Source organism: Rattus norvegicus, chromosome 3, assembly GCF_036323735.1.
Source record: "Rattus norvegicus strain BN/NHsdMcwi chromosome 3, GRCr8, whole genome shotgun sequence".
NCBI lineage: Eukaryota > Metazoa > Chordata > Mammalia > Rodentia > Muridae > Rattus > Rattus norvegicus.
Window position 1 is genome coordinate 24,547,757 of NC_086021.1, and position 22,578 is coordinate 24,570,334.

At 41.1% G+C, this 22,578-nt stretch overlaps 1 pseudogene; it reads right to left on the minus strand.

The window, feature by feature from the left end:
* Nucleotides 1–21,656: 21,656 nt before the first annotated feature.
* Nucleotides 21,657–22,146, minus strand: LOC134486052 (ubiquitin-conjugating enzyme E2 variant 1-like; annotated as a pseudogene).
* Nucleotides 22,147–22,578: the final 432 nt, after the last annotated feature.

Here is a 22,578-nt window from a genome sequence, read left to right on the forward strand (position 1 = left end):
TTTTGTTAATTTGGACGCACTCTCTGTGTCCTCTCGTTAGTCTGGCTAAGGGTTTATCTATCTTGTTGATTTTCTCAAAGAACCAACTTTTGGTTCTGTTGATTCTTTCTATGGTCCTTTTTGTTTCTACTTGGTTGATTTCAGCTCTGAGTTTGATTATTTCCTGCCTTCTACTCCTCCTGGGTGTATTTGCTTCTTTTTGTTCTAGAGCTTTTAGGTGTGCTGTCAAGCTGCTGACATATGCTCTTTCCTGTTTCTTTCTGCAGGCACTCAGCGCTATGAGTTTTCCTCTTAGCACAGCTTGCATTGTGTCCCATAATTTTGGGTATGTTGTATCTTCATTTTCATTAAATTCAAAAAAGTTTTTAATTTCTTTCTTTATTTCTTCCTTGACCAGGTTATCATTGAGTAGAGCATTGTTCAATTTCCACGTATATGTGTACATTCTTCCCTTATTGTTATTGAAGACCAGTTTTAGGCCGTGGTGGTCCGATAGCACGCATGGGATTATCTCTATATTTCTGTACCTGTTGAGGCCCGTTTTTTGACCAATTATATGGTCAATTTTGGAGAAAGTACCATGAGGAGCTGAGAAGAAGGTATATCCTTTTGCTTTAGGATAGAATGTTCTATAAATATCCGTTAAGTCCATTTGGCTCATGACTTCTCTTAGTCTGTCGACATCACTGTTCAATTTCTGTTTCCATGATCTGCCCATTGATGAGAGTGGGGTTTTGAAATCTCTCACTATTATTGTGTGAGGTGCAATGTGTGTTTTGAGCTTTAGTAAGGTTTCTTTTACATATGTAGGTGCCCTTGTATTTGGGGCATTGATATTTAGGATTGAGAGTTCATCTTGGTGGAGTTTTCCTTTGATGAAAAGGAAAACTTATCTTTTTTGATGACTTTTAGTTGGAAATTGATTTTATTTGATATTAGAATGGCTACTCCAGCTTGCTTCCTCTGACCATTTGCTTGGAAAGTTGTTTTGCAGCCTTTCACTCTGAGGTAGTGTCTGTCTTGGTCTCTGAGGTGTGTTTCCTGTAGGCAGCAGAATGCAGGGTCCTCGTTGCGTATCCAGTTTGTTAATCTATGTCTTTTTTTTTATTTATTTATTTTTTTTTATTAACTTGAGTATTTCTTATATACATTTCAAGTGTTATTCCCTTTCCCGGTTTCCGGGCAAAATCCCCCTCCCCCCTCCCCTTCCTTATTGGTGTTCCCCTCCCAACCCTCCCCCCATTGCCGCCCTCCCCCCATAGTCTAGTTCACTGGGGGTTCAGTCTTAGCAGGACCCAGGGCTTCCCCTTCCACTGGTGCTCTTACTAGGATATTCATTGCTACCTATGGGGTCAGAGTCCATGGTCAGTCCATATATAGTCTTTAGGTAGTGGCTTAGTCCCTGGAAGCTCTGGTTGCTTGACATTGTTGTACTTTTGGGGTCTCGAGCCCCTTCAAGCTCTTCCAGTTCTTTCTCTGATTCCTTCAACGGGAGACCTATTCTCAGCTCAGTGGTTTGCTGCTGGCATTCGCCTCTGTATTTGCTGTATTCTGGCTGTGTCTCTCAGGAGCGATCTACATCCGGCTCCTGTCGGTCTGCACTTCTTTGCTTCATCCATCTTGTCCAATTGGGTGGCTGTATATGTATGGGCCACCTGTGGGGCAGGCTCTGAATGGGTGTTCCTTCAGTCTCTGTTTTAATCTTTGCCTCTCCCTTCCCAGCCAAGGGTATTCTTTTTCCTCATTTAAAGAAGGAGTGAAGCATTCACATTTTGATCATCCGTCTTGAGTTTCGTTTGTTCTAGGGATCTAGGGTAATTCAAGCATTTGGGCTAATAGCCACTTATCAATGAGTGCATACCATGTATGTCTTTCTGTGATTGGGTTAGCTCACTCAGGATGATATTTTCCAGTTCCAACCATTTGCCTACGAATTTCATAGACTCGTTGTTTTTGATAGCTGAGTAATATTCCATTGTGTAGATGTACCACATTTTCTGTATCCATTCCTCTGTTGAAGGGCATCTCGGTTCTTTCCATTTTCTGGCTATTATAAATAAGGCTGCGATGAACATAGTGGAGCACGTGTCTCTTTTATATGTTGAGGCATCTTTTGGGTATATGCCCAAGAGAGGTATAGCTGGATCCTCAGGCAGTTCAATGTCCAATTTTCTGAGGAACCTCCAGACTGATTTCCAGAATGGTTTTACCAGTCTGCAATCCCACCAACAATGGAGGAGTGTTCCTCTTTCTCCACATCCTCGCCAGCATCTGCTGTCACCTGAGTTTTTGATCTTAGCCATTCTCACTGGTGTGAGGTGAAATCTCAGGGTTGTTTTGATTTGCATTTCCCTTATGACTAAAGATGTTGAACATTTCTTTAGGTGTTTCTCAGCCATTCGGCATTCCTCAGCTGTGAATTCTTTGTTTAGCTCTGAACCCCATTTTTTAATAGGGTTATTTGTTTCCCTGTGGTCTAACTTCTTGAGTTCTTTGTATATTTTGGATATAAGGCCTCTATCTGTTGTAGGATTGGTAAAGATCTTTTCCCAATCTGTTGGTTGCCGTTTTGTCCTAACCACCGTGTCCTTTGCCTTACAGAAGCTTTGCAGTTTTATGAGATCCCATTTGTCGATTCTTGATCTTAGAGCATAAGCCATTGGTGTTTTGTTCAGGAAATTTTTTCCAGTGCCCATGTGTTCCAGATGCTTCCCTCTTTTTTCTTCTATTAGTTTGAGTGTGTCTGGTTTGATGTGGAGGTCCTTGATCCACTTGGACTTAAGCTTTGTACAGGGTGATAAGCATGGATCGATCTGCATTCTTCTACATGTTGCCCTCCAGTTGAACCAGCACCATTTGCTGAAAATGCTATCTTTTTTCCATTGGATGGTTTTGGCTCCTTTGTCAAAAATCAAGTGACCATAGGTGTGTGGGTTCATTTCTGGGTCTTCAATTCTATTCCATTGGTCTATCTGTCTGTCTCTGTACCAATACCATGCAGTTTTTATCACTATTGCTCTGTAATACTGCTTGAGTTCAGGGATAGTGATTCCCCCTGAAGTCCTTTTATTGTTGAGGATAGCTTTAGCTATCCTGGGTTTTTTGTTATTCCAGATGAATTTGCAAATTGTTCTGTCTAACTCTTTGAAGAATTGGATTGGTATTTTGATGGGGATTGCATTGAATCTGTAGATTGCTTTTGGTAAAATGGCCGTTTTTACTATATTAATCCTGCCAATCCATGAGCATGGGAGATCTTTCCATCTTCTGAGGTCTTCTTCAATTTCTTTCCTCAGTGTCTTGAAGTTCTTATTGTACAGATCTTTTACTTGCTTGGTTAAAGTCACACCGAGGTACTTTATATTATTTGGGTCTATTATGAAGGGTGTCGTTTCCCTAATTTCTTTCTCGGCTTGTTTCTCTTTTGTATAGAGGAAGGCAACTGATTTATTTGAGTTAATTTTATACCCAGCCACTTTGCTGAAGTTGTTTATCAGCTTTAGTAGTTCTCTGGTGGAACTTTTGGGATCACTTAAATATACTATCATGTCATCTGCAAATAGTGATATTTTGACTTCTTCTTTTCCGATCTGTATCCCCTTGATCTCCTTTTGTTGTCTGATTGCTCTGGCTAGAACTTCAAGAACTATATTGAATAAGTAGGGAGAGAGTGGGCAGCCTTGTCTAGTCCCTGATTTTAGTGGGATTGCTTCAAGTTTCTCTCCATTTAGTTTAATGTTAGCAACTGGTTTGTTGTATATGGCTTTTACTATGTTTAGGTATGGGCCTTGAATTCCTATTCTTTCCAGGACTTTTATCATGAAGGGGTGTTAAATTTTGTCAAATGCTTTCTCAGCATCTAATGAAATGATCATGTGGTTCTGTTCTTTCAGTTTGTTTATATGATGGATCACGTTGATGGTTTTCCGTATATTAAACCATCCCTGCATGCCTGGGATGAAGCCTACTTGATCATGGTGGATGATTGTTTTGATGTGCTCTTGAATTCGGTTTGCCAGAATTTTATTGAGTATTTTTGCGTCGATATTCATAAGGGAAATTGGTCTGAAGTTCTCTTTCTTTGTTGTGTCTTCGTGTGGTTTAGGTATAAGAGTAATTGTGGCTTCGTAGAAGGAATTCGGTAGTGCTCCATCTGTTTCAATTTTGTGGAATAGTTTGGATAATATTGGTATGAGGTCTTCTATGAAGGTTTGATAGAATTCTGCACTAAACCCGTCTGGACCTGGGCTCTTTTTGGTTGGAAGACCTTTAATGACTGCTTCTATTTCCTTAGGACTTATGGGGTTGTTTAACTGGTTTATCTGTTCCTGATTTAACTTCGGTACCTGGTATCTGTCTAGGGAAATTGTCCATTTCCTGAAGATTTTCAAATTTTGTTGAATATAGGTTTTTATAGTAAGATCTGATGATTTTTTGAATTTCCTCTGAATCTGTATTTATGTCTCCCTTTTCATTTCTAATTTTGTTAATTTGGACGCACTGTCTGTGTCCTCTCGTTAGTCTGGCTAAGGGTTTATCTATCTTGTTGATTTTCTCAAAGAACCAACTTTTGGTTCTGTTGATTCTTTCTATGGTCCTTTTTGTTTCTACTTGGTTGATTTCAGCTCTGAGTTTGATTATTTCCTGCCTTCTACTCTTCCTGGGTGTATTTGCTTCTTTTTGTTCTAGAGCTTTTAGGTGTGCTGTCAAGCTGCTGACATATGCTCTTTCCTGATTCTTTCTGCAGGCACTCAGCGCTATGAGTTTTCCTCTTAGCACAGCTTTCATTGTGTCCCATAAGTTTGGGTATGTTGTATCTTCATTTTCATTAAATTCTAAAAAGTTTTTAATTTCTTTCTTTATTTCTTCCTTGACCAGGTTATCATTGAGTAGAGCATTGTTCAATTTCCACGTATATGTGGGCATTCTTCCCTTATTGTTATTGAAGACCAGTTTTAGGCCGTGGTGGTCCGATAGCATGCACGGGATTATCTCTATCTTTCTGTACCTGTTGAGGCCCGTTTTTTGACCAATTATATGGTCAATTTTGGAGAAAGTACCATGAGGAGCTGAGAAGAAGGTATATCCTTTTGCTTTAGGATAGAATGTTCTATAAATATCCGTTAAGTCCATTTGGCTCATGACTTCTCTTAGTCTGTCGACATCACTGTTTAATTTCTGTTTCCATGATCTGTCCATTGATGAGAGTGGGGTGTTGAAATCTCTCACTATTATTGTGTGAGGTGCAATGTGTGTTTTGAGCTTTAGTAAGGTTTCTTTTACATATGTAGGTGCCCTTATATTTGGGGCATTGATATTTAGGATTGAGAGTTCATCTTGGTGGAGTTTTCCTTTGATGAAAAGGAAAACTTATCTTTTTTGATGACTTTTAGTTGGAAATTGATTTTATTTGATATTAGAATGGCTACTCCAGCTTGCTTCTTCTGACCATTTGCTTGGAAAATTGTTTTCCAGCCTTTCACTCTGAGGTAGTGTCTGTCTTTGTCTCTGAGCTGTGTTTCCTGTAGGCAGCAGAATGCAGGGTCCTCATTGCGTATCCAGTTTGTTAATCTATGTCTTTTTATTGGGGAGTTGAGGCCATTGATATTGAGAGATATTAAGGAATAGTGATTATTGCTTCCCGTTATATTCATATTTGGATGTGAGGTTATGTTTGTGTGCTTTCATTCTCTTTGTTTTGTTGCCAAGACGATTAGTTTCTTGCTTCTTCTAGGGTATAGCTTGCTCCTTATGTTGGGCTTTACCATTTATTATGCTTTGTAGTGCTGGATTTGTAGAAAGATATTGTGTAAATTTGGTTTTGTCATGGAATATCTTGGTTTCTCCATCAATGTTAATTGAGAGTTTTGCTGGATACAGTAACCTGGGCTGGCATTTGTGTTCTCTTAGGGTCTGTATGACATCAGTCCAGGATCTTCTGGCCTTCATAGTTTCTGGCGAGAAGTCTGGTGTGATTCTGATAGGTCTCCCTTTATATGTTACTTGACCTTTTTCCCTTACTGCTTTTAATATTCTTTCTTTATTTTGTGCGTTTGGTGTTTTGACAATTATGTGACGGGAGGTGTTTCTTTTCTGGTCCAATCTATTTGGAGTTCTGTAGGCTTCTTGCATGTCTATGGGTATCTCTTTTTTTAGGTTAGGGAAGTTTTCTTCTATGATTTTGTTGAAGATATTTACTGTTCCTTTGAGCTGGGAGTCTTCACTCTCTTCTATACCTATTATCCTTAGGTTTGATCTTCTCATTGAGTCCTGGATTTCCTGTATGTTTTGGACCAGTAGCTTTTTCTGCTTTACATTATCTTTGACAGTTGAGTCAATGATTTCTATGGAATCTTCTGCTCCTGAGATTCTCTCTTCCATCTCTTGAATTCTGTTGGTGAGGCTTGTATCTACAGCTCCTTGTCTTTTCTTTTGGTTTTCTATATCCAGGGTTGTTTCCATGTGTTCTTTCTTGATTGCTTCTATTTCCATTTTTAATTCCTTCAACTGTTTGATTGTGTTTTCCTGGAATTCTTTCAGGGATTTTTGCGATTCCTCTCTGTAGGCTTTTACTTGTTTATTAATGTTTTCTTGTGCTTCCCTAAGTGTGTTCATGTCTTTCTTGAAGTCCTCCAGCATCATGATCAAATATGATTTTGTAACTAGATCTTGCTTTTCTGGTGTGTTTGGATATTCCATGTTTGTTTTGGTGGGAGAATTGGGCTCCGATGATGGCATGTAGTCTTGGTTTCTGTTGCTTGGGTTCCTGCGCTTGCCTCTCGCCATCAGATTATCTCTAGTGTTACTTTGTTCTGCTATTTCTGACAGTGGCTAGACTGTCCTATAAGCCTGTGTGACAGGAGTGCTGTAGACCTGTTTTCCTCTCTTTCAGTCAGTTATGGGGACAGAGTGTTCTGCTTTCTGGCGTGTAGTTTTTCCTCTCTACAGGTCTTCAGCTGTTCCTGTGGGCCTGTGTCTTGAGTTCACCAGGCAGCTTTCTTGCAGCAGAAAATTTGTTCTTACCTGTGGTCCCGAGGCTCAGGTTCGCTCGTGGGGTGCTGCCCACGGGCTCTCTGCAGCGGCAGCAACCAGGAAGACCTGTGCCGCCCCTTCCGGGAACTTCAGTGCACCAGGGTTCCAGATGGTCTTTGGCTTTTTCCTCTGGCGTCCGAGATGTGTGTGCAGGGAGCAGTCACTTCTGGTTTCCCAGGCTTGTCTGCCTCTCTGAAGGTTTAGCTCTCCCTCCCACGGGATTTGGGTGCAGAGAACTGTTTATCCGGTCTGTTTCTTTCAGGTTCCGGCGGTGTCTCAGGCACAGGGGTCCTGCCGCTCCTGGGCCCTTCCCCACGGGAGCCCAGAGGCCTTATACAGTTTCCTCTTGGGCCAGGGATGTGGGCAGGGGTGAGCAGATTTGGTGGTCTCTTCCGCTCTGCAGCCTCAGGAGTGCCCACCTGACCAGGCGGTTGGGTCTCTCTCTCACCGGGTCTGGGCAATCTATGTCTTTTTATTGGGGAGTTGAGGCCATTGATATTGAGAGATATTAAGGAATAGTGATTATTGCTTCCCGTTATATTCATATTTGGATGTGAGGTTATGTTTGTGTGCTTTCATTCTCTTTGTTTTGTTGCCAAGACGATTAGTTTCTTGCTTCTTCTAGGGTATAGCTTGCTCCTTATGTTGGGCTTTACCATTTATTATGCTTTGTAGTGCTGGATTTGTAGAAAGATATTGTGTAAATTTGGTTTTGTCATGGAATATCTTGGTTTCTCCATCTATGTTAATTGAGAGTTTTGCAGGATACAGTAACCTGGGCTGGCATTTGTGTTCTCTTAGGGTCTGTATGACATCAGTCCAGGATCTTCTGGCCTTCATAGTTTCTGGCGAGAAGTCTGGTGTGATTCTCATAGGTCTCCCTTTATATGTTACTTGACCTTTTTCCCTTACTGCTTTTAATATTCTTTCTTTATTTTGTGCGTTTGGTGTTTTGACAATTATGTGACGGGAGGTGTTTCTTTTCTGGTCCAATCTATTTGGAGTTCTGTAGGCTTCTTGCATGTCTATGGGTATCTCTTTTTTTAGGTTAGGGAAGTTTTCTTCTATGATTTTGTTGAAGATATTTACTGTTCCTTTGAGCTGGGAGTCTTCACTCTCTTCTATACCTATTATCCTTAGGTTTGATCTTCTCATTGAGTCCTGGATTTCCTGTATGTTTTGGACCAGTAGCTTTTTCTGCTTTACATTATCTTTGACAGTTGAGTCAATGATTTCTATGGAATCTTCTGCTCCTGAGATTCTCTCTTCCATCTCTTGAATTCTGTTGGTGAGGCTTGTATCTACAGCTCCTTGTCTTTTCTTTTGGTTTTCTATATCCAGGGTTGTTTCCATGTGTTCTTTCTTGATTGCTTCTATTTCCATTTTTAATTCCTTCAACTGTTTGATTGTGTTTTCCTGGAATTCTTTCAGGGATTTTTGCGATTCCTCTCTGTAGGCTTTTACTTGTTTATTAATGTTTTCTTGTGCTTCCCTAAGTGTGTTCATGTCTTTCTTGAAGTCCTCCAGCATCATGATCAAATATGATTTTGTAACTAGATCTTGCTTTTCTGGTGTGTTTGGATATTCCATGTTTGTTTTGGTGGGAGAATTGGGCTCCGATGATGGCATGTAGTCTTGGTTTCTGTTGCTTGGGTTCCTGCGCTTGCCTCTCGCCATCAGATTATCTCTAGTGTTACTTTGTTCTGCTATTTCTGACAGTGGCTAGACTGTCCTATAAGCCTGTGTGACAGGAGTGCTGTAGACCTGTTTTCCTCTCTTTCAGTCAGTTATGGGGACAGAGTGTTCTGCTTTCTGGCGTGTAGTTTTTCCTCTCTACAGGTCTTCAGCTGTTCCTGTGGGCCTGTGTCTTGAGTTCACCAGGCAGCTTTCTTGCAGCAGAAAATTTGTTCTTACCTGTGGTCCCGAGGCTCAGGTTCGCTCGTGGGGTGCTGCCCACGGGCTCTCTGCAGCGGCAGCAACCAGGAAGACCTGTGCCGCCCCTTCCGGGAACTTCAGTGCACCAGGGTTCCAGATGGTCTTTGGCTTTTTCCTCTGGCGTCCGAGATGTGTGTGCAGGGAGCAGTCACTTCTGGTTTCCCAGGCTTGTCTGCCTCTCTGAAGGTTTAGCTCTCCCTCCCACGGGATTTGGGTGCAGAGAACTGTTTATCCGGTCTGTTTCTTTCAGGTTCCGGCGGTGTCTCAGGCACAGGGGTCCTGCCGCTCCTGGGCCCTTCCCCACGGGAGCCCAGAGGCCTTATACAGTTTCCTCTTGGGCCAGGGATGTGGGCAGGGGTGAGCAGATTTGGTGGTCTCTTCCGCTCTGCAGCCTCAGGAGTGCCCACCTGACCAGGCGGTTGGGTCTCTCTCTCACCGGGTCTGGGCAATCTATGTCTTTTTATTGGGGAGTTGAGGCCATTGATATTGAGAGATATTAAGGAATAGTGATTATTGCTTCCCGTTATATTCATATTTGGATGTGAGGTTATGTTTGTGTGCTTTCATTCTCTTTGTTTTGTTGCCAAGACGATTAGTTTCTTGCTTCTTCTAGGGTATAGCTTGCTCCTTATGTTGGGCTTTACCATTTATTATGCTTTGTAGTGCTGGATTTGTAGAAAGATATTGTGTAAATTTGGTTTTGTCATGGAATATCTTGGTTTCTCCATCTATGTTAATTGAGAGTTTTGCAGGATACAGTAACCTGGGCTGGCATTTGTGTTCTCTTAGGGTCTGTATGACATCAGTCCAGGATCTTCTGGCCTTCATAGTTTCTGGCGAGAAGTCTGGTGTGATTCTCATAGGTCTCCCTTTATATGTTACTTGACCTTTTTCCCTTACTGCTTTTAATATTCTTTCTTTATTTTGTGCGTTTGGTGTTTTGACAATTATGTGACGGGAGGTGTTTCTTTTCTGGTCCAATCTATTTGGAGTTCTGTAGGCTTCTTGCATGTCTATGGGTATCTCTTTTTTTAGGTTAGGGAAGTTTTCTTCTATGATTTTGTTGAAGATATTTACTGTTCCTTTGAGCTGGGAGTCTTCACTCTCTTCTATACCTATTATCCTTAGGTTTGATCTTCTCATTGAGTCCTGGATTTCCTGTATGTTTTGGACCAGTAGCTTTTTCTGCTTTACATTATCTTTGACAGTTGAGTCAATGATTTCTATGGAATCTTCTGCTCCTGAGATTCTCTCTTCCATCTCTTGAATTCTGTTGGTGAGGCTTGTATCTACAGCTCCTTGTCTCTTCTTTTGGTTTTCTATATCCAGGGTTGTTTCCATGTGTTCTTTCTTGATTGCTTCTATTTCCATTTTTAATTCCTTCAACTGTTTGATTGTGTTTTCCTGGAATTCTTTCAGGGATTTTTGCGATTCCTCTCTGTAGGCTTTTACTTGTTTATTAATGTTTTCTTGTGCTTCCCTAAGTGTGTTCATGTCTTTCTTGAAGTCCTCCAGCATCATGATCAAATATGATTTTGTAACTAGATCTTGCTTTTCTGGTGTGTTTGGATATTCCATGTTTGTTTTGGTGGGAGAATTGGGCTCCGATGATGGCATGTAGTCTTGGTTTCTGTTGCTTGGGTTCCTGCGCTTGCCTCTCGCCATCAGATTATCTCTAGTGTTACTTTGTTCTGCTATTTCTGACAGTGGCTAGACTGTCCTATAAGCCTGTGTGACAGGAGTGCTGTAGACCTGTTTTCCTCTCTTTCAGTCAGTTATGGGGACAGAGTGTTCTGCTTTCTGGCGTGTAGTTTTTCCTCTCTACAGGTCTTCAGCTGTTCCTGTGGGCCTGTGTCTTGAGTTCACCAGGCAGCTTTCTTGCAGCAGAAAATTTGTTCTTACCTGTGGTCCCGAGGCTCAGGTTCGCTCGTGGGGTGCTGCCCACGGGCTCTCTGCAGCGGCAGCAACCAGGAAGACCTGTGCCGCCCCTTCCGGGAACTTCAGTGCACCAGGGTTCCAGATGGTCTTTGGCTTTTTCCTCTGGCGTCCGAGATGTGTGTGCAGGGAGCAGTCACTTCTGGTTTCCCAGGCTTGTCTGCCTCTCTGAAGGTTTAGCTCTCCCTCCCACGGGATTTGGGTGCAGAGAACTGTTTATCCGGTCTGTTTCTTTCAGGTTCCGGCGGTGTCTCAGGCACAGGGGTCCTGCCGCTCCTGGGCCCTTCCCCACGGGAGCCCAGAGGCCTTATACAGTTTCCTCTTGGGCCAGGGATGTGGGCAGGGGTGAGCAGATTTGGTGGTCTCTTCCGCTCTGCAGCCTCAGGAGTGCCCACCTGACCAGGCGGTTGGGTCTCTCTCTCACCGGGTCTGGGCAATCTATGTCTTTTTATTGGGGAGTTGAGGCCATTGATATTGAGAGATATTAAGGAATAGTGATTATTGCTTCCCGTTATATTCATATTTGGATGTGAGGTTATGTTTGTGTGCTTTCATTCTCTTTGTTTTGTTGCCAAGACGATTAGTTTCTTGCTTCTTCTAGGGTATAGCTTGCTCCTTATGTTGGGCTTTACCATTTATTATGCTTTGTAGTGCTGGATTTGTAGAAAGATATTGTGTAAATTTGGTTTTGTCATGGAATATCTTGGTTTCTCCATCTATGTTAATTGAGAGTTTTGCAGGATACAGTAACCTGGGCTGGCAGTTGTGTTCTCTTAGGGTCTGTATGACATCTGTCCAGGATCTTCTGGCCTTCATAGTTTCTGGCGAGAAGTCTGGTGTGATTCTCATAGGTCTCCCTTTATATGTTACTTGACCTTTTTCCCTTACTGCTTTTAATATTCTTTCTTTATTTTGTGCGTTTGGTGTTTTGACAATTATGTGACGGGAGGTGTTTCTTTTCTGGTCCAATCTATTTGGAGTTCTGTAGGCTTCTTGCATGTCTATGGGTATCTCTTTTTTTAGGTTAGGGAAGTTTTCTTCTATGATTTTGTTGAAGATATTTACTGTTCCTTTGAGCTGGGAGTCTTCACTCTCTTCTATACCTATTATCCTTAGGTTTGATCTTCTCATTGAGTCCTGGATTTCCTGTATGTTTTGGACCAGTAGCTTTTTCTGCTTTACATTATCTTTGACAGTTGAGTCAATGATTTCTATGGAATCTTCTGCTCCTGAGATTCTCTCTTCCATCTCTTGAATTCTGTTGGTGAGGCTTGTATCTACAGCTCCTTGTCTCTTCTTTTGGTTTTCTATATCCAGGGTTGTTTCCATGTGTTCTTTCTTGATTGCTTCTATTTCCATTTTTAATTCCTTCAACTGTTTGATTGTGTTTTCCTGGAATTCTTTCAGGGATTTTTGCGATTCCTCTCTGTAGGCTTTTACTTGTTTATTAATGTTTTCTTGTGCTTCCCTAAGTGTGTTCATGTCTTTCTTGAAGTCCTCCAGCATCATGATCAAATATGATTTTGTAACTAGATCTTGCTTTTCTGGTGTGTTTGGATATTCCATGTTTGTTTTGGTGGGAGAATTGGGCTCCGATGATGGCATGTAGTCTTGGTTTCTGTTGCTTGGGTTCCTGCGCTTGCCTCTCGCCATCAGATTATCTCTAGTGTTACTTTGTTCTGCTATTTCTGACAGTGGCTAGACTGTCCTATAAGCCTGTGTGACAGGAGTGCTGTAGACCTGTTTTCCTCTCTTTCAGTCAGTTATGGGGACAGAGTGTTCTGCTTTCTGGCGTGTAGTTTTTCCTCTCTACAGGTCTTCAGCTGTTCCTGTGGGCCTGTGTCTTGAGTTCACCAGGCAGCTTTCTTGCAGCAGAAAATTTGTTCTTACCTGTGGTCCCGAGGCTCAGGTTCGCTCGTGGGGTGCTGCCCACGGGCTCTCTGCAGCGGCAGCAACCAGGAAGACCTGTGCCGCCCCTTCCGGGAACTTCAGTGCACCAGGGTTCCAGATGGTCTTTGGCTTTTTCCTCTGGCGTCCGAGATGTGTGTGCAGGGAGCAGTCACTTCTGGTTTCCCAGGCTTGTCTGCCTCTCTGAAGGTTTAGCTCTCCCTCCCACGGGATTTGGGTGCAGAGAACTGTTTATCCGGTCTGTTTCTTTCAGGTTCCGGCGGTGTCTCAGGCACAGGGGTCCTGCCGCTCCTGGGCCCTTCCCCACGGGAGCCCAGAGGCCTTATACAGTTTCCTCTTGGGCCAGGGATGTGGGCAGGGGTGAGCAGATTTGGTGGTCTCTTCCGCTCTGCAGCCTCAGGAGTGCCCACCTGACCAGGCGGTTGGGTCTCTCTCTCACCGGGTCTGGGCAATCTATGTCTTTTTATTGGGGAGTTGAGGCCATTGATATTGAGAGATATTAAGGAATAGTGATTATTGCTTCCCGTTATATTCATATTTGGATGTGAGGTTATGTTTGTGTGCTTTCATTCTCTTTGTTTTGTTGCCAAGACGATTAGTTTCTTGCTTCTTCTAGGGTATAGCTTGCTCCTTATGTTGGGCTTTACCATTTATTATGCTTTGTAGTGCTGGATTTGTAGAAAGATATTGTGTAAATTTGGTTTTGTCATGGAATATCTTGGTTTCTCCATCTATGTTAATTGAGAGTTTTGCAGGATACAGTAACCTGGGCTGGCATTTGTGTTCTCTTAGGGTCTGTATGACATCTGTCCAGGATCTTCTGGCCTTCATAGTTTCTGGCGAGAAGTCTGGTGTGATTCTCATAGGTCTCCCTTTATATGTTACTTGACCTTTTTCCCTTACTGCTTTTAATATTCTTTCTTTATTTTGTGCGTTTGGTGTTTTGACAATTATGTGACGGGAGGTGTTTCTTTTCTGGTCCAATCTATTTGGAGTTCTGTAGGCTTCTTGCATGTCTATGGGTATCTCTTTTTTTAGGTTAGGGAAGTTTTCTTCTATGATTTTGTTGAAGATATTTACTGTTCCTTTGAGCTGGGAGTCTTCACTCTCTTCTATACCTATTATCCTTAGGTTTGATCTTCTCATTGAGTCCTGGATTTCCTGTATGTTTTGGACCAGTAGCTTTTTCAGCTTTACATTATCTTTGACAGTTGAGTCAATGATTTCTATGGAATCTTCTGCTCCTGAGATTCTCTCTTCCATCTCTTGTATTCTGTTGGTGAATCTTGTATCTACAGCTCCTTGTCTCTTCTTTTGGTTTTCTATATCCAGGGTTGTTTCCATGTGTTCTTTCTTTTTTTTTTTTTTTGCCATGTAAGATTGAATTTATTTATGCTTTATGAATTGCACATTTTCAGGTTTAAAGCGATATGACATTTTTTTTTATTAACTTGAGTATTTCTTATATACATTTCGAGTGTTATTCCCTCTCCCGGTTTCCGGGCAAACATTCCCCTCCCCCCTCCCCTTCCTTATGGGTGTTCCCCTCCCAACCCTCCCCCCATTGCTGCCCTCCCCCCATAGACTAGTTCACTGGGGGTTCAGTCTTAGCAGGACCCAGGGCTTCCCCTTCCACTGGTGCTCTTACTAGGATATTCATTTCTACCTATGGGGTCAGAGTCCAGGGTCAGTCCATGTATAGTCTTTAGGTAGGGTATTCTTTTTCCTCATTTAAAGAAGGAGTGAAGCATTCACATTTTGATCATCCGTCTTGAGTTTCGTTTGTTCTAGGCATCTAGAGTAATTCAAGCATTTGGGCTAATAGCCACTTATCAATGAGTGCATACCATGTATGTCTTTCTGTGATTTGGTTAGCTCACTCAGGATGATATTTTCCAGTTCCAACCATTTGCCTACGAATTTCATAAACTCGTTGTTTTTGATAGCTGAGTAATATTCCATTGTGTAGATGTACCACATTTTCTGTATCCATTCGTCTGTTGAAGGTCATCTGGGTTCTTTCCATTTTCTGGCTATTATAAATAAGGCTGCGATGAGCATAGTGGAGCACGTGCCTCTTTTATATGTTGGGGCATCTTTTGGGTATATGCCCAAGAGAGGTATAGCTGGATCCTCAGGCAGTTCAATGTCCAATTTTCTGAGGAACCTCCAGACTGATTTCCAGAATGGTTTTACCAGTCTGCAATCCCACCAACAATGGAGGAGTGTTCCTCTTTCTCTACATCCTCGCCAGCATCTGCTGTCACCTGAGTTTTTGATCTTAGCCATTCTCACTGGTGTGAGGTGAAATCTCAGGGTTGTTTTGATTTGCATTTCCCTTATGACTAAAGATGTTGAACATTTCTTTAGGTGTTTCTCAGCCATTCGGCATTCCTCAGCTGTGAATTCTTTGTTTAGCTCTGAACCCCATTTTTTAATAGGGTTATTTGTTTCCCTGCGGTCTAACTTCTTGAGTTCTTTGTATATTTTGGATATAAGGCCTCTATCTGTTGTAGGATTGGTAAAGATCTTTTCCCAATCTGTTGGTTGCCGTTTTGTCCTAACCACCGGGTCCTTTGCCTTACAGAAGCTTTGCAGTTTATGAGATCCCATTTGTCGATTCTTGATCTTAGAGCATAAGCCATTGGTGTTTTGTTCAGGAAATTTTTCCAGTGCCCATGTGTTGCAGATGTTTCCCTAGTTTTTCTAACAACTAAGTCAGCAAATGATTAAGTCAGACAATGCTGACGAAAAGAACATGGGATACCACAGTTACAGCTGCCTAAGAACTGATAACCACAACCTAAGGGAAGAGTCTCTTCCCTCAACCTTGACTCCTTTAAGACATTGGCTTCAGCATCAGACAGGCCTTGACAAGTTTGATCCTGGGTAAGGGCATAGAACTAGTGTTCCAGTTATTCTTTTGTCCATGTCTTTCAGACAGCCTTGGGCAGTCCTGGCTCCCCACATTAATAGGTACTTCATAGTATTCATAAGACTTTCCAGCTGGATGTGACTTTTTAATTTTCTTTCATAAGCAGGGAAGTGTTAGATCACAGTCCTGTCTAACTGGCTGCTTTCCTCAAACCTGCCATCCCCTTTGTAACCTCAATATAATTGATAAGCAACATGTTCTGTGGCCTTGTAGTCTCTCTGTCCCTTGCATGTGATTCCCAGGCCCCAAAAACCTTTAATGGTAACTCTGCCTCCACCTTTTTTCTTTCTGTGATTCATCTATTAGTCTAGATCACAAGGTATATATCCTACACAAAAAATCATATGATTGAGGAACACCAAAATCCTATAATTTCTTGGAAATTAAAAATCCTCACTCTCCTATCTTTGTCTTTAGTATCCCATCATGGTTATATGTGGCCATGATGCAATAAATCACTTCATACTCAAGGACTTAAGCATGTTTTCCCTTCAGGACACTCGACACACAATGTATGTGCTGCAGTAAAAATAAAAACAACAAAACAAAACAAAAAACCCGACAGAACTGGTTCCCAGGTATACCCTAGCTGTCTCAGTCCCTTAATATTTCTGGTGCCATTGGAAATAGCAATAATGTATCTCAGTGGCTCCATGCTGCCCCATCTACTTTCTGACACACTATTCTTCCCAACACGGCACCCTGTCTGGCTGCTCCTCCCTCATCCACAGCCCTCTTTTTGGGTTTCCATCGCGCCAGGCATACACATCCCAATTCTTTGGTAGACCCATGCATCTGGCCACCATACACTCTCTTAAACTCAATTAAGTTGCCTTATGAAAGAACACATCAAACAATATTTTCTGATCCAATTGATAAGATATAATTTGCCAATCTAGACAGCACAAAATCCTGTACACACCCATCCCTTGAGAATAGTCATAACAACCTGTAATATGTACAGAGAGGCATCTAAACATCTACTGCCATGTTCTCTGTGCTCTCACATTCTCACTCTGGCTTACTCTGCCTCTCTAAAACTTTTCTCCCACCGATCCTTCCTTCTTATCCAATGACAGGCCTGGTTCTATACTGTACCTCCCTTCCCTTAATAATGACATCAATCTACTCTTTTACCCTTTTAATTAAAAAAAAAACAGAAACTTTTTTCTCAAATATAAGTTGAGCACAACTATTATCATTCTGTAATTTAAAAGTATAAGATGTACCTAACACCCACCCCAACTTTTATCAGTTAAACAGAACATTTACTTATATATTTTAGCTTTTAAAGGGCTTAATATCTGTTATATCCTGGCTAGCTCATGTATTATCTGATAACTAACTAATTAAATATGTATTCTCAAAGTTAAATAGTCTGAGTGGGTTATAAGATTATACTAAGTTTTCAACCCTGCCAGTAATCTGAGAATGAGCCATATATCTGTAAATATAGGAAGCCTAGCATGGCTTCTAGAACTGAGACAGGTTATAGAGACAATTTTCTATTTGCACAGTCCCCTGTGAGCAACACGTGAGAGCAACTCTTCAGGCTTCTGGCCTAGGATCATCAGACAGACTTTTGAAACACTGAATTTTGAAGGGCTAATCATTCTGGCTTGGCAGAAATTTTCAGCCAACTTATTCTGCAATGTTTCCTTTTCTGGACAGTAATTAGTCTGTAGAAGAATTGGAGCAATTTTTGCATAGTGCCTGTCTGCCACAATAAATCACCTCACGTGGAGGTGGAGATTTTCAATTTCTTCTTTGAATATACCAATGGGGAGCTGGTGGGAGCGGACATGTCTCAATAAAAGTTAACATTAAATGTCATATTTCGTGGACTTCCGGTGTTTTTTAGAAACCATCTAACTATATAAGCAATCTGGACTGTTGTCCATTAATTATCTTAATAAATTATCTTGAAAGCATTCTAACAATAAACTTAGAGACATGAATTTGCTATTTGGCCTTAAACTCACGTGCTTAATCATCTCAGCTTCATTTTTTAATAGCAGAAAAGGACTGGGTATAAGCCATCTATGCTGAAATGTGTTGTATAGGCACAATACTTGTACATCAGAGTAACAATATTAATTTTAAGTCAATGAGAAATTTATATTAAAGAAAATCTAAAAAATCTAAATTTGTATCAAATAAATTCTGTGCCAATGTAAAAGATCATAATTTTAGTTTAGTAATAAATATAAAAATAATTATGTACAGCTTGAAGAAACCATTGAAGAGTTTTTGCCCCAATTCCCTGAACTTTGGGGGACTAAAAGTAGTTATTCTAAGGCTGTTTTTCTGAGGAATTTAGAAATGCTTATAATTTAACAGGGAGGAATTAGCTCAAACTGATTATACATAATCTCAGTCTGTGAAAAACCTTGTATTTATTACTAAGCTAAAGTTATAATCTTTTACATTTGAAAGTATATTATAATACATTACATTCTCTCCCATGATCTCTTACGATGATCTCTTAAACACTGAAGAAAATTTGTACATCTTTTAAACTCATCTATTATTTCTAGCTTTATGTTTATAAGCTATTTAGAATTTCTCTATAGAGATATTCTATCTTCTGTTAATTAAGTAAACATTTGTCCTTTCATATTTTTCTTTATTTTTTATATAAAGAAATATACTTGTATGCACTCTACATTCTCTTTACCAAATCTCACCAGATTTCCTATAATACATCTCCTGACACCATGTATTCATCTGTTTACTTTTTAGATCTCATCAAAGAATCAGAATCTAGTGTCACTCGTGAAGGGAATCTATTGAAGCACAAGCAAATTACCAAGGCAATACCCCCCCCCCAAAATGAATGATTCTTCATTCACCAGTAGCCATCAAATGCCAAAAGCCCCTCAATATGGCATTGGCAAGGGTTGGTCACCCCATCTAAGCCCTGACTCTAGCTGGCTTGATCATGTGAAAGTATTCTGTTAACACAGGTGCTGTGGGTTCATGAGTGTGATAACCATGAGCTGTCCAGAGGACAGCTTTTCATTCTCTGTACCTAACAGCTATCACAATTTTCTTGATACAATAGAGATCAATTCAATGTTCATTGCAAGAAGGCAGGAACATACTCATCTAATTATGATGGAGATGTTATTAAAATTTTTTTATTTATGTAAATGCCTTTTATTTATATAAAATTCCAGAAAATTTTATTTCTGTTTGTGGTCTGAAACATCTTCCTTTCATTCATAACAAACAGAATGATAGTTCTAACTTTTGAAATGACATTATAATATAATGTATATGTATCAAACTTTTCTAAATTTGGGTGCATGTGTATCCCATTTTTAAGAGTATTAAGTTTTTTCTTAATGTTTTCTAGCTGTATTAATACGATCGTAAGATTTTCTTTTTAAGTAAAATAACTTATGCATTATTTTACTAACGTAAGTCTTAATTTTATATCTCAAATATTATTTTCTATTGCATATATAGATGAATTTTAGTTGTTAACATTTGGTTGATCAATTAGTTCCTTGTTTTTTAAATTGTAAATTTATACTTTTGTGTTGAAACTAACTTTTGTAAAGTTTGCATACATAATTTTCATATTTATTCAGTTGATATCACGTGATTCATAAAATTCTTTCTCTTCAAATAACTACAACATAGATTTTGATTAGTTTAATGAACAAAGACTATTAAATGCACCTGTAGAAATTATTGATTTGAATATTGATTTGAATAACTATAGAGGGTAATTTGATATTAAATACTGGGTAGGAGTGTGGGACTGCATTTTAACTATCTGAATTATGCTGTTTCAAGGTTATGTTAAATGACTATTTTTATAGATATGTACAGTATTAACATGACTTACATTCAAATCATTGTTCTTTGTCCTTCATTTTCTTTTTGACTTTTTTTAGTTTTATATATTTAAAAGCGGTTTTAAATATTTGCTTCATGCATCTGTACATGTGTGCACAAATGAGTACAGGTACTTGCAAAATGTAGGAGAGGGTACCCAATTTCCAGAGCTTGATTGACAAGTAGTAATGACCCACCAAGTATAAATACTGGACACTGAACTTCGGTTCTCCACTAGAGACCAAGGAAAACCCATGAGCCTTTTCTATAGGTCCTGATTTTAATTTTTGTTAAGGGTTTAGCTCTGTGTGCCTTTCTTATTCATGAAAACAACTTCGTCGAATTTGATACAAATAATTTTGTGTAAATATTCATCTTTAATTAATTGGGATTCAAAAATTTGGACTGTATATCCTATTGATTTTAGTAAGATGATATCATACTGATATATAGTATCAGAAAATCCTGCATGAAGTCACCATGACTGAAAATAGGAATAGAGAAGGCTTAAAAAATTGTACTTCATTAAAGGGTGACATGTCCACAATTCCTCTCATTAAAGTAAGCACATATGTGGGAAAAGATACTTCAAATCAGTCAGTTCAGGATTTGCCTTATTCTTATACTATCAACTCCGCTCATTTACATTCTACCACTGTGAGCAAATTCCCTCCCCAAGTGACTGCCATGTGGTTATTATCATTGTCTTTTTGAATTTTGCTGTACATATGGCTAGTTTGAAAAATTTGAAACTTAATGAGGCTTCAATGGACTAAGAAAGAATCACCAGTGTTTCATTTCCTCAGTCTTTTTTTTTTTTCCCCTTTCAACACCTCGAATTGCCTTTATTTCAGTATGCATCCACATTTCAACATTTAGTGGTCCTGAACAGAGTGGGGAGCTTGTCAATGAGCCAGGAGCCAGGAGCCAGGCCCACCTATCTGCAAACGATCTGTGAACATGGTGACACAGAGTTCCTCTGGGTCCCTGCCCAGGGTCTGAGGAGCAACACTGAAACCTGAGTTGCCAGAGTCAGGGCCTCATGCTCCAGTTGTCAGACTCCACTCCAGACCCGATGGGTGGTCAGGGTGACTGAGAGCCCTGTTCAAACCTCTTCAACGTGTAAAAACAAAGCAATTATGGGAAAAGGAACCAACTCAGAACCATGTACACCGAGGACTCTCCACATGGCCTTTCTCTAGGCCTATATCCAAGGATCCTGAGCGGTGGCCCGTCTGAGTTGCCCTGTGACTGCTCTGTTCACCTCTAGACCTGAGCTCAAAGCTCAAGAGCTGATGGTGGTGGCAGGGGTGCGGACCCAGCGCTCCCTTCCCAGGCTGGTGGCAGGTGAACAAGTGTGGTCCAGAGCTAAGGGAGGGAGGCCAGGCTTTTTCAACCTCATCTGATGGCTTCTGGCCACAGCACGTGTTGGGTGGTGATGGGCAACAAGGGACTTGAGGAGGGGAAAGCAGCACCCCTTGATAAAGGTGGGGAGACTGGAAGCTCTGAATTCCTTACCCGCGGCCAATTTCAGGGGAGGGGAGGGTACAATTTAAGCTTTGACCAAGGGTGGAAGTGGAGGAGTGGGGACCATGGCTTGGATGGGGCAATCACTTAAGACTTAAGAAAGCCAGAGCACCCCAAGCCTAGTGGTGGTCAGTCCCACGGCTGCTATCTGAAACTTCCCCATCTATTCTCTGGGCCACCACACAGCTGTGGCAGGGGCGGGGCAGGCAAAGGCATACCCAGGCCAAGTGCCAGCAGCAGGTGATTGTGTGAGACGTGTCTGTCCACAGTTGCGTTAGCTATGTCCACCGCTCCCAAAGGAAACCGATTTCAACACACCTTATTGATCCCAGAAGTTCAACCAGGCAGACAGCGGTTATACTCGACAGATGATGTTACACAGCACAACTTAGGTATTTCAAATGGACAAGAAGCTAGTACCAGAGCAGTGTCTCAGGATGAACTCTGAGTGGAGCTTCCTCTCCAGTACTTTGAGGTCTACAGATGGATCTAGAAAATTCACTACTGTTGAAAATGAAGACTTGGGTTGGATGGGGAAGGGAGGCCGGGGCCTTGATGACTAATGGCTGTAACACTGTCCTTCAGGTGGCTGTGGCAGCTTCATGTTCTCTTTTGACATCATCAAGCGCCTCAGTTCCTGCAGGATGACTTTGATGCTGTGGGAATTCTGTCACTTTGCCAGCACTGCCATGGCTCGTGGATCCACCACTCCATTGGAACTGCTCATGCCGTTCATATTGACTCTTGTTACAAATCTCACAGACTGTGATGCTTCTGGATACTAGAGTGGCCCAAACTCTATCTTAAGGCTGCATATTCGGCTTTCATAAATTGTTCGTGGAGGCCCAATTATCATGCCAGTCCATCTTGTGAGTGTCATGTCCTCATCGTCCTCAAGACCCTAGCTAACTGTGCTGTCGCCTACTCCTTTCTGGCCTTCTTCCAGCTCTTCCAACAGTCGGAAATCTGAAAGGACTTTTACTCCCAAGCCTGTGGTGGCTGCCACCTTGTGTCGCTATCGCTCGAAGTCAGTCCTTCCTTTCTTTCTCTACCCCTAGGTCCCTAGCTCCTTCCCTCTCTCTTTCTCTCTTTTTTCCACAGGGCCTCATAAACCCCAGACTTGCCTGAAGCTCACTATATATCCAGTGATGACTTTGAATGTCTGATATTCACCAATAAATTATAAATACGAACTACCATGCCTGATCTTGTATAGTTTTGGAAATCATCCAAGGGTGTCTTCCTACTGGCATGTAGCCTGTCAAATGAGCAACTTACCAAATCTCTTCCTGTTTCTTCCTGTTCCCTTCCTTCCTTCCTTCCTTCCATGCTTTCTTCCTTCCCTTCTTTTATTTTCCTTCTGTTCTTTCTGTTCATGCATTTTGTTTTCATTTTGATTTTGAAGTTAAAAGCTATTACTGAAGTTTTCACTTCTTGAAACCAGAAAGCATGAGCTGTAG